General features: G+C 45.4%; 1 pseudogene; it reads right to left on the bottom strand.

Annotated features, from left to right (window-relative positions):
• LOC139544617 (dopamine beta-hydroxylase-like) lies at positions 1–11,611 on the bottom strand (annotated as a pseudogene).
• Positions 11,612–16,648: the final 5,037 nt, after the last annotated feature.

Raw genomic sequence — 16,648 nt, 5'->3', positions numbered from 1 at the left:
TCATGTCTCGTCAACCCTCGACCGGGTAAGAGTGGCGTGCATGTCGTTGACGTTAGTTCTGTATGTGCAGTTAAGGGCAAGGTCGAATCGTCTAGAATCTTACCAAACCGTAATCAAGATGGGACAAGACCAGAGTCTGAACAACTACTACGGTTAATTTGTTTTCTTTTTATACCCCTCTCCCCTACCCATATTCACAACAACTTTGTCAATATGACTTGTCCATTATAATTGATAGAATAATGTTATACCTAGGAGTAGCTTCCTCAACTTGCTCAATGAGCAATGTCGGAGTGGCATTGACTAAAATACAGTAGAATAGAATACAGTATATACATACGAAATTAGTAAAGCAGTCAGTATGTAAACATTATTAAAGTGACTAGTGTTCCATTATAAAGTGACCAGTGACTCCATGTCTATGTATACAGGGCAGCAGCCTCTAAGGTACAGGGTTGAGTAACCGGGTGGTAGCCGGCTACTGATGGCTATTTAACAGTCTGATGGCCTTGAGATAGAAGCTGTTTTTCAGTCTCTCAACTTTGATCCACCTGTACTGACCTCACCTTCTGGATGATAGCGGGGTGAACAGGCCGTGGCTTGGTTGGTTGATGTACTTGATGATCTTTTTGGCCTTCCTGTGACATCGGGTGCTGTAGGTGTCCAGGAGGGCTGGTTCGAGCCCAGGTTGGGGCGAGGAGAGGGATCCTGTTACACAAGGATTGGCAATCTACCTGTTTTAAGGTTCCCCGGTATTCACCGATGTTGTCATCTCTTGTTTCATGATGGGCATGGGCACATGTAGCCTATATCACCGAGGGGGTTTTACGCATGGATGAATAGGTAATGTCAGCTCACTTTCGCTCGTCTAAAACGTGATATTTTATGAATAAAGCTTTGGTGATTCACTTTTTCCCCATGCGGTCTCAAACCCTTTATCAACGTTATTGACGACATTTACATGTTTGTCATTTGGCAGATGCTCAAGTTGCACATCTGCAGATTTTTCACCTAGTAGGCTCGGGGATTCAAAACAGCAACCTTTCGGTTACTGACCCAACACTCTTAACCGCTAGGCTACCATCCCCCTACTACTGGATTGCATTGGGCAGGACAAAACTAACAGCCTTCATTGAGAGGAGGGGAGGCTATGCTTGGTTTTTAATCAAATACAACGAAATGGGGGGGGGGGAAATCATCAGTTTATGTTTCTAAATAGGAAGTATACAGGCACCAAAAGCATAATACTCTTGTTCCATGCGGATATGGTAAGTGTGCGTCACGGCTGGCGTTTCGCTGTCAAAATTCATGCGATAACCAACCTTATTACTGCCAAAACCAGCTTTAGGTTTGTTTTAATTAGCACTTTGTTTAATGGACACACCTCAAATATTTCCTGAGCGCAACAATATTTCCTGAGCGCAACAAGCTGATAATATTAAAAGTAATTTTCCTTTTAACAATAGCTTTTTTTTCGTTTCAGTATGTTCAAGCCCTCCGTAGACTACCCTTACCCTAGGCCTACTATAACAAAGGCTGGCTCAACAGCAGTGCGTCGTGTATAATTTTTTTTTACCCTGGCAATTTATGATATCATTACATTTGACATGTATGTATTGTTGTTGTTTTAAAAAAACGAATAGATTGGTTGTTTTTAATTTTATGAAAACCAAACGTATTCGAACGATTCACCACCCTGGTTGTAGTGGTGAGAACGTCCGTGGCGCTCATGCAACGCAAATTCTGGAGTGTGAATGCTATCTGTAAGACAATTCCAATCTGTTTCTAAAACATTATATTTGGGAGCATTATAAAGTTAAGTGGACATTCTCTCGTTCTCTTTATGTTGGATCTTTGTCCAGTTATTGTGAAAAGTTTGGACGTGCATAAAACCCTCATAGTCTGCGTTGTTCGTTTTTTTTTTTTATGTACTGTAATATGCCCACGGGGAGCAATTAAAGATGGTGCCTGTAAGTGTATTTAGACAGCCTATTTAAAACAAGTTCTTGTTTCATTTTGTGTAGAATTATTCTCACTTTTTAGGCCTTATCAATAATGAATTTAATCTTGCTTATTGACTCTGTTTGGCATGTCCATGCTCAGCCATAATGCAATTTACAGTAGGCCTAGCCCCTATATCAGTATGAATGGTATGTATACACTGAGCGCACAAAACCTTTGAAAGTTTGTCTTTTGTTTGATGACCATGCGGTGAGCTATGCATGCCTAGTTTGCAAAAGCCCCGCTTGGTGACGCGGCATAGCCATACCTATTGCCACCTGTTAAGGAGCAGTCCAAGAGCATCAAGCATGTTTTGCAAGAAACACTATGCTCATATGCCTCTGATACATTACGATGTATCCCGGTTAGCTGGGACACACTCTCACCCTATCAAGGGTAATGCCCTATGCTTTTTCTCTCTCCTATCCATGACATCTCCAATCTAAGCAGAGCAAAGCAACAGGTTTATCACTCATCGTCATGCCCCTCCATGACCAGGGACACCCTGGTTAGCAGAGATCACTGTCTTTATAACCAGTCCTGTAGCCACCATTACACAGGGATCTGCTGACCTAAACATACGGAGAGATTTGACAGCCTGACCCAGTAGCATGTGGGAGGATAAATCTGAAATGCAACAAGCCGGCCACTCTTTTAAGATCCAGAGTGGCAGTGTCCCTCCTACGCAAACAGGCAATGTGTTTTTGGGGAAGTGGTGTGACCTACACAGATGCTCTGCACCCAAGGATTATATGCTTCATTGCAGGACTTTTTTGGGGGACAGAGGGAAGATCTCCAAAGGTCCAGGGTTTCTTGCCTGTCACAAATGCCTCGACAGTTACACAGTAGGGTAGCACCCTCTGTTGTGTAAAGTACTTAAGTAGAAATACTTTAAAGTACTACTTATGTCATTTTTTGTGGTATCTGTACTTTACTATTTCTATTTTTGACAACTTTTACTTCACTACATTCCAAAAGAAAATAGTGTACTTTTTACTCATTAGATTTTTAATGCTTAGTAGGACAGGAAAATTGTGAAATTCACACACTTATCAAGAGAACAACCCTGGTCATCCCTACTGCCTCTGATCTTGTAGACTCACTAAACACAAATGCTTGGTTTGTATTATGTCTGAGTGTTGGAGTGTCCCCCTGCCTGTCGATAAATAAATCCAGGATTAAAACGGTGCTGTCTGGTTTGCTTAATATAAGGAATATACCCCCACCGGCAATCTGGTAGAATGTGAAATAAATCATGAGATAAAAACAAATAAATTCATATAACATTGTAAATCTACTGAAGACATCATATAGCCTCAGAAATGGTGACAAATTATTGATACACATTCATGGACGTAAAGGCCTGTTGGTTAAGAGTTCAGAAATGTCCGTTGCTGCTTTTTCCCATGTGTCCAGAGTGGACACCATGGCCCTGTGGATCCTGGCCGTGGAGAGCTCCATGAGAACAATTTCCTTAGATGTGAGCAGCCATTGTTGCAATGGTAACTGATGAGGTGGAATCCACCTTTTGTATAATCATTTTCTTAGCGGCTATGGTTCCTGCCAACCACACTCCGTTGGCGCTCTGACGAGTGCAAATCAGTCATCACAAATTAACATCCCTATTGGATCTAATTGCATTATTTTATCTATAAGTACAGAGATTACATCCTTGACTTTCCCCCAGAATTCAACCACCCCAGGCATTTCCACAGCAGATGCTGAAAAGTACCAAGGTCCCTCGTGGTGCAGAACTCACATAATGGTGATGGACTAATATACCCATGTGATGTCTTTTTATGTCATTTTTTTCCTCTATGGCTTTTTGAGGGTGTACGTCGCTTACGCAAAACCAGTCTTTAAGCATTTAGCCCTGTCACTGGGACATGTCTATTGTGCTTGAGGCTTTCTCATGGCAGCCTCTTGAGCCACTGGAAAGCCAAGAGATGTAATGCTTCTCTAAAAATGTATTGTATTGGGGCCCATGTATCTAGATTTGTATCGAATCGTCTTCATAGTCGTCAGGGATATGCATCTTTCCCTATCTTGAGATAGTGGAGGATATTGTTTTGGAAAATACACTGAGTCTACAAAACATTAGTAACAACTTCCTAATATTGAGTTGCACGCCCTTTTGCTCTCAGAACAGCCTCAATTCGTCGGGGCATGGTCTCAACAAGGTGTCGAAGCATTCCACAAGGGTTCTGGCCCATGTTGACGCCAATGCTTCCCACAGTTGTGACAAGTTGGCTGGATGTCCTTTTGGTGGTGGGCAGTAGAAGTGTGTGGGTGAAATCAATGGGGAAGCCAAGCCAGGCAAACTATTTTACAACCAATTTTGCGATATTTTTTTATTTTCTCTATAACCCGTTAGAAATGCGTTTTATATGGCACCGTGATAGCCAATTTAACGCCGGTAAGCCATAGCCTGCAATCGTTTCACAGACAGTTCCAAAGTACAAGTGTCACACAGTGGCAGAATAAATTCAACCGCATCAAATAAAAATATAATGTTATTTGTCACATGCGCCCAATACAACAGACCTTACAGTGAAATGCTTACTTACAAGCCCTTAACCAACAATGCTTTAAGAAGTTAAGAAAATACATAAAAATAAGTGTTAAGTAAAAAATAGTTGAGTAGAAAATATAAAATAAAAGTAACAAATGATTAAACAGCAGCAGTAAAATAACAAGCAAGGCTATATACAGGGGGTACCGTGCCAGAGTCAATGTGCAGGGGCACCGGTTAGTCGAGGTAATTGAGGTAATATGTACATGTAGGTAGAGTTAAAGGGACTATGCATAGATTATAAACAGAGAGTAGCAGCAGCGTAAAAGATGGGTCTGGGTAGCCCTTTGATTAGCTGTTCAGGAGTCTTATGGCTTGGGGGTAGAAGCTGTTAAGAAGCCTCTTGGACCTAGACTTGGCGCTCCGGTACCGCTTGCCGTGCGGTAGCAGAGAGAACAGGCTATGACTAGGGTGGCTGGAGTCTTTGACAAGTTTTAGGGCCTCACTGCCTGGTATAGAGGTCCTGGATGGAAGGAAGCTTGGCCTCAGCGATGTACTGGGCTGTACGCGCTACCCTCTGTAGTGCCTTGCGGTCGGAAACCGAGCAGTTGCCATACCAGGCAGTGATGCAACCAGTCAGGATGCTCTCAAAGGTGCAGCTGTAGAACTTTTTGAGGATCTGAGGACTCCACATACATTTGCGTTTCATCACAGTTAAAACTGGAGAGCAATAGCTATTTTGTTTAAATCCACAAAGAAAATATTGCATGCAACAAACAGTGACCCACACAGCATGGTCAAATGCAAGTTAAAGTTAGTTGGCACAGCTCATTTCACCATTGGTTTACTCAAGTTATAATAACATCCTTACTAAAATGATTTCAGAAGCAGCGAGATTAAAAAGGTCTAATGGGAAACACAACCGCAATGCACTTCCTCTTTGACATGCCATAGGCTAACTATAGGGATAAAGTCCCCCGGCGAAGCCCCGGAAAACAGACTCCGAGCACTCTAACTATTGATTCAAGACCACGGAGGTGTCGAAAGCGTTCCACAGGGATGCTGGCCCGTGTTGACTCCAATGCTTCCAACAGTTGTGTCAAGTTGTCTGGATGTCTTTAGGTGGTGGAGCATTCTTGACACACACGGGAAACTGTTGAGTGAAAAAACCCAGCAGCATTGCAGTTCTTGACACACTCAAACCGGTGCGCCTGGCACCTACTACCATACACCGTTCAAAAGCACTTAAATCTTCTGTCTTGCCCTTTCACCCTCTGAATGGCACATACACAATCCATGTCTCAAGGCTTCAGAATCCTTCTGCCTCCTCCCCTTCATCTACACTGATAGAAGTGGATTTAAAAAGTGACACCAAAAATGGGTCATAGCTTTCACTTGGATTCACTTGGTCAGTCTTTGTCATGGATAGTCTTACAGCCCGGAAAGGCTCGTTCCACCAGAGGTATGGCTACCTCTTAGGCACTGGTCTAAGGCATCTACTTATGGGAGATTTGCGCTATGACATGTTGTGGTGGTGTACCAGTTTTATATGGCTGTTTCCCCCACTTATTGTAGATTCAGAAAATGTCAGAAGGGACAATTCTTTTTAACACCCCAACCACTTCTTTCACCTTGTCAGCTCGGGTATTCGAACCAGCGACATTTCAGTTACTGGCCCAACACTCTAACCGCTAGGCTACCTAGTCGTGGCAGTTTAACAGTCTGATGGCCTGGAGATAAAAGCTGTTACTCAGTCTCAACTTTGATGCACCTGTACGTTCTCTGCCTTCTAGATGGTAGCGGGTCAAACAGGCCGTGGCTCAGGTGTCTGAGGTCCTTGATGAGCCCTTCCTGTGACACTGGTCGCTGTAGATGTCCTGGAGGGAAGGCCCCTAGTGATGCTTTGGGCTGACCGCACCGCCCTCTGGAGAGCCCTCCGGTTGCGGGCGGTGCAATTGCCGTACCAGGCGGTGATACAGCCCAGCAGTATGCTCTCAATGGTGCATCTGTAGAAGTTTGAGGATCTTAGGGGCCAAGCTGAATTTCTTCAGCTTCCTTAGGTTGAAGAGGCGCTGTTGCGTCTTCTTCACCACACTGTCTGTGAAGGGACCATTTCAGATTGTCAGTGATGTGCGCACCGAGGAACTTCAAGCTTTTGACCCTCTCCGCTGCGGCCCCGTTGATGTGGATGGGGGCGCGCTCTCTCTGCTGTTTCCTGTAGTCCACGATCAGCTCCTTAATTTTGTTGATGTTGAAGGAGAGGTTATTTTCCAGGCTCCACTCCACCAGGGCTCTCAACTCCTCCCTGCAGGCTGTCTAATCGTTGTTGGTAATCAACAAATTGAGCAGGAGGATTTTACCTACATTTACATTTGAGTCATTTAGCAGATGCTCGCTCTTATCCAGAGCGACTTACAGTACTGAGTGCATACTCTTTCGTACTTGTCCCCCGTTGGAATCGAACCCACAACCCTGGTGTTGCAAGCTGAGTCACATGGGACACCACAAAATTTCCCTGTATCTGCCTATATAATTAACATTAAGACCACCTATTGTGAAGTGGAAATTGTATGATCTTCAATTAATATTTTCCAGGCGGTATTGATATGTATTCATTTGTGTTAGACCTGAGTTCACATAGTTAATTTTTTCTTCTAATACTTTGAGCATTTGATTGAACCTACTTGGAGTGTCTGATGGGTGGGAATAGCACTTTTGGGAGTATTCTATTGGCTCTATTGCACCGGACAGGCTCAATCAAGCACAGCTAAAGTACTTGAAAGAAAACAAATACTATTTGAACCCAGGCACGGTGTGCTTGTTTGTGTGTGACTGGTGCCGTCCCTGGAGTGTTTGGTTACCTCAGCTCCCACGGCCCAGGCAGCCAGGATTTGGCGACAGTCGTTGAGGCTGGCTGGCTGGCTTCATCTTGGAGTCACAGGATCTGCTGTACTGGGGGACCGTATCCATCTCAGGGGGGATACACTCCATGTGGTGCACTATGGCCTTGTTACCTGGGGTTACCACTGACTTGTAATGGAAGGAAGACAGGGGGAGGAAGAGGGGGAAAATGCTCTGGAATGGACTCCATCGTGTTGACTTCACTCATTCCTTAGCCCAATTCCAAATCAACTCCTGGCACCTATCCAAAAGATTGGGTGGGGCTACGCAATAAGGTTGGGGAAGGGTATTGTCATATTGATTACACTTATCCACTTATCCAATTTTCTTGGGTCTATTCGAATGCCTAGGAGCTAGAGCACTGTTACCTGTAACTACCGATAAATCCACTATAATTGAGAATTTCAATAAGCATTTTTCTACGGCTGGCCATGCTTTCCACCTGGCTACCCCTACCCCGGCCTTGCGCTCCCCACAGCAACTCCCCCAAACCTCCCCCACTTCTCCTTCACCCAAATCCAGATAGCTGATGTTCTGAAAGAGCTGCCAAATCTGGACCCTACAAATCAGCCGGGCTAGCCAATCTGGACCCTCTCTTTCTAAAAATGATCTGCCGAAATTGTTGCAACCCCTATTACTAGCCTGTTCAACCTCTCTTTCGTATCATCTGAGATTCCCATAGATTGGAAATCTGCCGCGGTCATCAGAGGGATGACCTCCGGCCCTCCGGCAGATTTTCCTCCAGGGTCTGTATGTCCTGGAGCAGGGAGGGGGACGGGGTGTCGGAGCAGAGCAGGCGGGCTCTCTGCACCCCCGTCTCGATATGGGACAGTTTGAGCTGCTGGAGCAAGCGGATTGGCCGATTCAACACTCCGTAGATCAGGTGGACAGTGCCCTCCTGCCAATCACAAGCAAGCACAAAGATCAGTCTCTATATTATGCCTGTAACGGCAGCCTTCCCTCTCTTCACGAGAAGAGAGAGTGTAACAGGGATCGGACCAACACGTAGCGTAGCCAGTGCTCAACATGTTTAATACGAACGAAAACGTGAACACTTACAAAACTACAAAATAACAAATGTGGCAAAACCGATACAGTCCTTTCTGGTGCAGACAAAACACAAAGACAGGAAACAACCACCCACAAAATCCCAACACAAAACAAGCCACCTATATATGATTCTCAATCAGGGACAACGATTGACAGCTGCCTCTGATTAAGAACCATATTAGGCCGAACACAGAAACAGACAAACTAGACACACAACATAGAATGCCCACCCAGCTCACGTCCTGACCAACACTAAAACAAGCAAAACACATAAGAACTATGGTCAGGACGTGACAATGCCTCTCTTTACCCGCTACTGTTCTCTCTCTCTTTATCTCCCCTCTTTCTTTCTCCCCCTTCTCTCTTTCTTTTTCTCTCAACCCTTTTCTTTCTCCCCCTCCTCCCTTTCTCCCTCCTCTTCCTCCCTCCCACCCTCCCAGTACAGAACAGTATAATAATATGTTATCTCTATGGGTTAGCTCTCTGGGGTCACAGGTGCTAAAAAATGCTCTTACCACCTGCCACTGATCTGTCTCTCTCTTTCTCTCTCTCTTTCACCTCTATGATGTAGTCTTGTGGGTCGCAGGTGCTGAAGGACCTCTTGAACAGCAGGGAGAATCCCTCAGGTGTCTGAGTGGCTGCCATCAGCTGGCAGTCCTGCTGGCTGTCCAGACTCACACGACCCTGATTGTCAGTCCACGCATCCTGGAGTAACACAGAGAGTGAGAGAGATGCATGAACACACACACACACGCACACACACACACGCACAAGATGATGGTCAGATACAAGGTCCATTTTGTATGTTTCAGCACTATGGACAGCAGCACACATGCTGGACAATTGCAATTCAAGAATCCCAGAGTAAAATGTACACCGTTGAAACATCTCATAGCCAACTAAGTATTTACAAACATATGTGACATCATTCTGTGGATGCCTAACCCTACGTTCAGGTGAGCAGGCAAGATACATACCCCAGGAGCCAATCGTAACAGCTGAGTCTGTCTCCTCCAATCACGTTGTCCGCATGTAACACGCCCCGAAATAGAACCCTCCACCCAAGACCAGTTTTATTTTCTTGTATGATTGCTCTGGGATGGGCCGAAGAGTAAACACTCCAAAAAAGCCACACATTTAGTAAAAAGCCCAAATTAACCAGGGACGCTCCATGTGTCAGAGTTAGTTAGGCTCTGTGCACCTCAGTCTCCATTTTGGAGCGGTTTCATTGTGCTGTTGTGACCGCAGTGGTCCCAGGCTTTTAACAGATGTTCGGAGTTCTCTCTCTCGCCTTCTCATCCCTCACTCTCTCCCCTCATCCAGGTCCCTGTTGGACCTCCTCCCTAGTACAGGGATCAGAGGGGCCATTCAACATTCGTTTGGATAGAAGGAGCAGCTAAGCAGCGCCTCCTCATCAGAGAGGCAGGCAGACAGGCAGGCCCGGGACGGGTCCAGGCAGAGGCAGGAGGAGTGAAAAGGGATGTATAATGTATGTGTGCTGCCCTGCGATGGTTTAGAATAAACCATCAGATCCGCTCACTGAGATAAATATAGAGCGAGAGAGGGGGGTTGGGCTGGCACACCGTTGTGACCTTTCTGCTCCCAACCAAGAGAGGGGGAGGGGTGGAAAGAGTGATGGAGGTGGTTTGGAGGGAGAGAGGAGTAAAGAGAGAGAGAGGGGAAAGGAGCTGAGAAAGGAGAGGGAGGGCGGGGGAGAGAGGGAGGGTGCAGAGAATGATTGAGGTGGTGAGGTGGTCTGGAGTTGAGAAAGAGAGCCATGCCAGCCTGACCGAGCTGTAGATGGACGGACGGTGAAGTGTAAGGGATGAAGGGAGGGATGGGAAAAGAGATGGAGGGAGATGGAGGCTGGGAGAAGTGTTGGGTGGGCGAGTGTTTTGTCAGGCTATTGCTATGGAACTCATCAAGCCCATGTAAGCCGGCTTCTCAGACAGACAGGAGTGCTGGGAAAAGAGGACCCCACATAGACAGACAGTAGGTTGGGATCATTCCTATAATGAGACCCCTGTCCTCACATGGAAAGTGAGAGATGTTCTTTTGAGAGCATTGCAAAATGTAACTGATGTTAAATGTTTATTTTGAGAAAATCTGATTTTCTCCATGTTCATATCTGATGAGTCACAAGATGTATAGCTAACATTTGGATGATCATATGTTTGTAATAGTTTATTAAGTATACAGTATTTCAGGTCATTTGTTTTCACACTTGGTATCTTCATGTTTCAATACTCAACATCTTCTTTTTGGTCCATATGCATCTATCTAATCTTGTGAAAAATTCCCCACTTTAGGATGATCACGACGAAGGCACATCCTGCCTGACTCTCTATCATCAGAATGAACCACCTCTTACATACAGTAAAGCAATACAGCGGGTACCAGCTACAATATGGCAGAACTGCTTTTTCCTTGTTCAAGCTTGTTCTGGGGGCAGCTTTGCCTCGTGGGCAGAAACAAATGGGATGGGTTAAGTTTAGGCAAGTTATCCCAATTTGGTTAAGGTTAGAGCTGTGCTTTCTTTCATCCAACCAGTCACATTTGTTATGCCGCCTATGCAGAAATCAAACCCGTAACCTCAGTCAGCATCACACTCTCTAACTACCAGAAACCTGGTGAAAAGTAGTGCACCACATAGGAAATAGGGTTTGGGATACAAAGTAGGATTAGTGCCCTTCCTTTACCCCAAAGTAGGATTAGTGCCCTTCCTTTACCCCAAAGTAGGACTAGTGCCCTTCCTTACCCCAAAGTAGGACTAGTGCCCTTCCTTACCCCAAAGTAGGACTGGTGGCCATCATCCTACAGGACCACTACGTCAGCGTTGGTGAGCTCCCCGCGGTCGGACATCCCCAGAACCAGGCCGTGTTTCATCTCGCTGCCCCGCACCTCCAGGTACAGTTTCTGGAGGGGGTAGGAGATGTTCCTGGACAGGTGGAGGTGTCCACAGGCGTCAAGGGGCATGTGGTAGAGCAGCAGCAGGGGGGTGGAGGTGGGGATGGATCCTCCCCAGGAGGGGCTGGTAGCAGGATCTACCTGGTAGGAGGCTACCAGGATCACCACCAGGGTGGTTAAGACGGTCAGGTACACCAGAGTCACGTCCTGCAGCCACAGGTCCTTGTCGAGGAGACGCATCACCTGGGACACACGATACTCTGGATTGGTTGGTCGGTCAGTCGGTTGCTTGGTGAGTCGGTTGATCCGTCAGTTGGCCGATGTGTCAGTAGGTTGGTCTGTTTAAGGTAACTCCATCTTCCTCTTCTCTACCTTTATCTCCTCATTCAAAGGATGGTCTGCTTTGTTATACGGACTGTCAATGCGGAAGTATTCCTCTTCCTCTTGTCGGTCTTCTGTCGTTCTTACACTTTCAGTCCATTACAGGCGTCTGTTTTTTTTCTCACAATTTACCACCCTTCACTATACTCTTCATCTCCAGGCGGTGTCCAGTGCCAAAGTCTCAAAGTCTTTCACAGTATCCTGTCTTCTTAGTTCCTTTTTCTAAGTAGTCTTTTTCTCTTGATTGAATTGTATCGATAACTGGGCGCCAACTCTTTTTTTCTCTCTGACCTGTCTCCTCTTGATTGTTGTTTCTCCTTCGGGAATGTGACTGTCTCTGGGTCCCGACTTGTCCCTCTCTCTACTCTTAAAGGGAAATCCCATGTGACCTCCGACTCTTTATCTGGCTGAATGACGTTATGTTTGTTGACCAAAATGTGATTTTGTTTTCTTTAAGCTCGTCGGGTCGAGCGCGATTCTCGACATCTGCCAGTCCGTAATTGATCCGAATAGACCATGGACATTATCAATGGCAATCCAGTTGGACAAACTAAGTTTTATTGCCTATTCAATCTCCCCTGGTTTTGGCCTTGTGGGCCAATTGGGGACGTTTGGCTGGATTTTAGGGTTGAAATGCTGTGTCAATAAAATCACCTGGGAGCACGAACAGCAGAATGCAGAGTTTTCCTTTTCATTGTTCATGGGTTCCCCTACAGTATAACTCCATCACCTGCGAAAAGGTACCTGGATGTGCGTATGTTCTTTAGCTTTTGTACAAGTCTGGCACTGAATCTCTGGCCTTTAGTCACTGTCTGTCTGATCCCAACATGTACACGGGCCATTGTAGGGCCAGCTAGGAGTTCTTCCTGACCGCATGACTTGACCAGGCAAAACTCTGGGACCTTGTGCCATGACAAATGCTTTGAGGTTATGATTTCAGGAAACGCAAAAAAATCGGTTTAGTTTGGTTTTGGTTATAATTTGTTGTGACATGAAATCATGCCTTTCTCCATGCAAGCCAGACACTCAATGAGTAACTCTAGTTCGGACATATAAAGTTTGTGTGTGAAAACTGTTTCTAAGATGCGTACTTTCAGTTTTTCTGAAAGTACGAACTCACTTCCTTGTTCAAAAGAAGGCGCTACCACATCTGCAGCTCAAATACACTCCGATTTAAGGCGTTTACATGTCCAAATAATTTGAACGATAGCTTAGAAATCCAGGTGTTTTAATCGCCGTATGCTTACTTCGATTATGACCGTACGCCGATTTAAGATAAGCAGAGTAAGGTGTTTACGTGACTAATGCCATATTCTGCCTACTGCCATAATCCGTTTAATAGCGAAACCTTAGTGTGCATGTAAATGTATGAGTGCATTTTAATGAACATGCCAGATGTAGTCCTGGTAGGGGGATAGAGTCATTATTTCCATCTGGAGTAAGACAAAAAAAGATCTGTAATGAGAATAGAGTGTGCGTGCGTGCGTGCGAGAGAGATAGAAGTACGCACACACATCTAGCTATTTGTCCTAGTTGCTGAAATCTCACCATGTGTCTGTTCCTAGAAAACTATCACCTTTCACCTGGCTTTGGAGGAAGCTAATTCAAACAGCAGGATGCACAATATCTCTGAGGTAAAACAACATTAACTCCACTATTGTCCTGCTTTTCTGTATGTGTGTGTGTCTATCTGTCTCTCTCTGTCTCTCTCTGTCTCTCTCTGTCTCTCTCTGTCTCTCTCTGTCTCTCTCTGTCTATCTCTCTCTGTCTCTCTGGACACACCATTAACCCCAACAATTGTCCTGCCCATTCCTCCAGGGTTGAAGGAAGCAACAATCAGAACGCTATCAAATGTGTTTTTCTAAATCAAGAAACACGGACACCTTCTTGTTTGCTGAAAAGGTTAGCCTTAGCCCCCCCGGCCATCAGGGTTTGAAGGGTGAGGGTGTGAGCAAGGAAGGGATGGAGGCAGAGGGAGGTTATGAGTGCAGCTTAGAAACACACACACACACACACACACACACACACACACACACACACACACACACACACACACACACACACAGCTAGAGAGGCAGCATGAGTAATGTAATGAGGGCCTGAGCCCCTGAGGCCAGGGGTCTGCTGGGATTGATGCCCTCTCACTCTGTGAGACGTGACAATACACCAGGCACACACACACACTGTATTGACTGTCTGACACTGTATTTATTCTCTTAATCCCTTACTGATGCTCCACTGATGCAGCTGCAATACAAAATACATGCCACAAAGGAAGCTGTGAACTAAAGATGAGAGCGAGAGCGAGAGAGAGGGAGAGTGGGACTCCCATATCTACTGGGTGAAATACCACAGTGAGAAAAGGGCAACCAGTGAAGAACAATTGTACTATTTGCACATCGTTACAACACTGTATATAGACATATGACATTTTAAATGTCTTTATTCTTTTGGAACTTCTGTGAGTATGTTTACTGTTAATTTATATTGTTTATTTCACTCTTGTTTATTATCCACTTCACTTGCTTTGGCGAGAGAGAGAGACCCTCTTTGGAACAAGCCAGTCACTCCTGGAACATCCCAGCATACTGTTCTCTTTTCAGACAGGACTGCATAGGAGAGGATAAAGCAGGATATGACATGACAGATCAGCACAGGACGGGACAGGACACTTCCTTACTGGTCTGGACATGGGTATCAGGATAAGGTAAGACCCAGATGCAGACCGTGTTGAAGTAACAATGTTAATTACAGCAACAGAGGCAACGGTGCAGGATGGCAGGCAGGGTCAGGTCAGGCAGAGGTCGGAAAACCAGATCGAGGCAAAGGTACAGGACGGCAGGCAGAGTGGTCAGGCGGGCGAGTTCAAGGTCAAAAGGGGCAAGGGTCAAAAACCAGGAGGGTGGGAAAAAACAGGAGCTGACAGGGAAAACGCTGGTAAGCTTGACAAACAAGACCAACTGGCAACGGACAAACAGAGGACACAGGTATAAATACACAGGAGATAATGGGGAAGATGGGCGACACCTGGAGGGGGGTGGAGACAATCACAAAGACAGGTGAAACAGATCAGGGCGTGACAATGGGACAGTAACATAATATAGAATAGCACAGTATACATTAGGAACTAAATTCGAATATTGTTCAATACAGAATAGATAAAATGTTTGCCATATTGTAGCATGATTTATAAACAGTATATGTGGCTGTAAGAAACACTATGTAACACTCACAGTGCAATATAGAGATATTGACCTCACATGTGACTGCCAGCTGTGATTCTGTTCCCTCATTGGGCAACGTGTAGGGGGCCTGGGACCATAGAGGTTAACAATTACCATAGGTGTGTGTCCCAAATGGCACTCTATTCCCTACACTATGTAGTGCACTACTTTAGACCTATATACCCGATAGGCCCTGGTCAAAAGTAGTGCACTACATTGGGAATAGGGTGCCATTTGGGACACACACACACATAGAGGTTAATTAACATCCAGTACCATAAAGCAGTCCTAGAGGGGCCTGTGGGTTGTCTGTGTGGAGGGGCGAACTAGAGTAACAGAACAGAATAAAATAACCTCCCTTCTGTCTCCCTCCATCTATGAATAATACAGAGCCTTGTCACTACAACACAGCCCAATCTCAGCCTCCCTCCTGTAATATTTGGAAGTTGAATAATTAATGCAATAAAAAAGTTTCTTCCCTCTGAGATGAGCTCTGGGGGTGAGGAAGTGAGGTGAGATGGACTGGGGGGGAGGAAGGGTCTGTGATCGTAATCTAATTAATGTTTTCTACCAGACACTGTCTCGTTTGCTTTTTCCATATTTTTCCCGATCCTTCTTTGCTATCCAAATCGTCTCATTTTATTGTACAGTCTGTCTATATAGGGAAAACTGATACCTAGTCAGCTGCACAACTGACTGCATTCAACCAAAATGTGCCTTCCACATTTAACCCAACCCCTCTGAGAGAGATGTTGGGGGGCTGCCTTAATTGACATCCACGGAACAGTTGTTGTTAGGCATTAACAGCCTTGCTCAAGGGCAGAACTGCAGATTTTTCCACCTTGCTGGCGCAGGGATTCGAACCCGCGACCTTTTGGTTACTGGTCCAACACTCTTAACCACTGGAATACCTGCCGCCCCATATAAAGTAGCCGAATTCTAAAGCAATTATAATTACTGTAAACAGATTTGTGGGACGAAGAGATTTTAGAGAATCCATGCATCTTTTACAAATGCATATTCCTGTCTTTCAATGAAAACCCCTATTTTTGTGATCCATATTTGATTCAATTTAAATGATCAGGGAATACAGACAGTAAGGAATTAGACAGCGATATCTTATACCCCTCTCTACCTCCCCCCAACTTCCCGTCACCAACCATCCTTTATACAAATGGCGTTCCTAACTACCTGCTTCCCAGCGGGCCTCAGCACCCGCCTAATAGACATTTTGCGGTCTTTCAACGTTCAAATTTGTAATAGGTTATGCACATTTGATCTACCGTCTCAGCAGTACCCAGCCATACCCTAGCTACCCAGTGGGACTCAGCACCCGCTAAGTAGCCCAGTCACTGATGATTACCATTCTGGCTGAAACTCCTGAAGCAGCTAGGCCCAGCAGATGGACCACTGCTTGTTTTGGCCCCCAGACACGTTGGTTGGTTGGTTGGTTGGGCTGGATGTGTTCTTTGTGTCCCAGTCTGCTCTCTCTGTTTCCACTCTTCTGCTCTAGCTCTCTCTTTCTGTATGGGTTCTCTATCTCTATGCTCTCTCTCTCTCTCTCTCTCTCTGTCTGCAATCTCTCTTCTCTCTCTCCTCTCTGCTCTCTCTCTCCTCTCTCTCTGCCCTCCCCTCACTCTTTGCACTTCGGTTACACTTTATAATAACTGTT

The sequence above is a fragment of the Salvelinus alpinus genome, chromosome 18 (assembly GCF_045679555.1).
Source record: "Salvelinus alpinus chromosome 18, SLU_Salpinus.1, whole genome shotgun sequence".
Classification (NCBI taxonomy): Eukaryota; Metazoa; Chordata; class Actinopteri; order Salmoniformes; family Salmonidae; genus Salvelinus; species Salvelinus alpinus.
The sequence above is the reverse complement of the archived record's forward strand: the minus strand, read 5'-3'. Positions and strand labels throughout refer to the sequence as shown.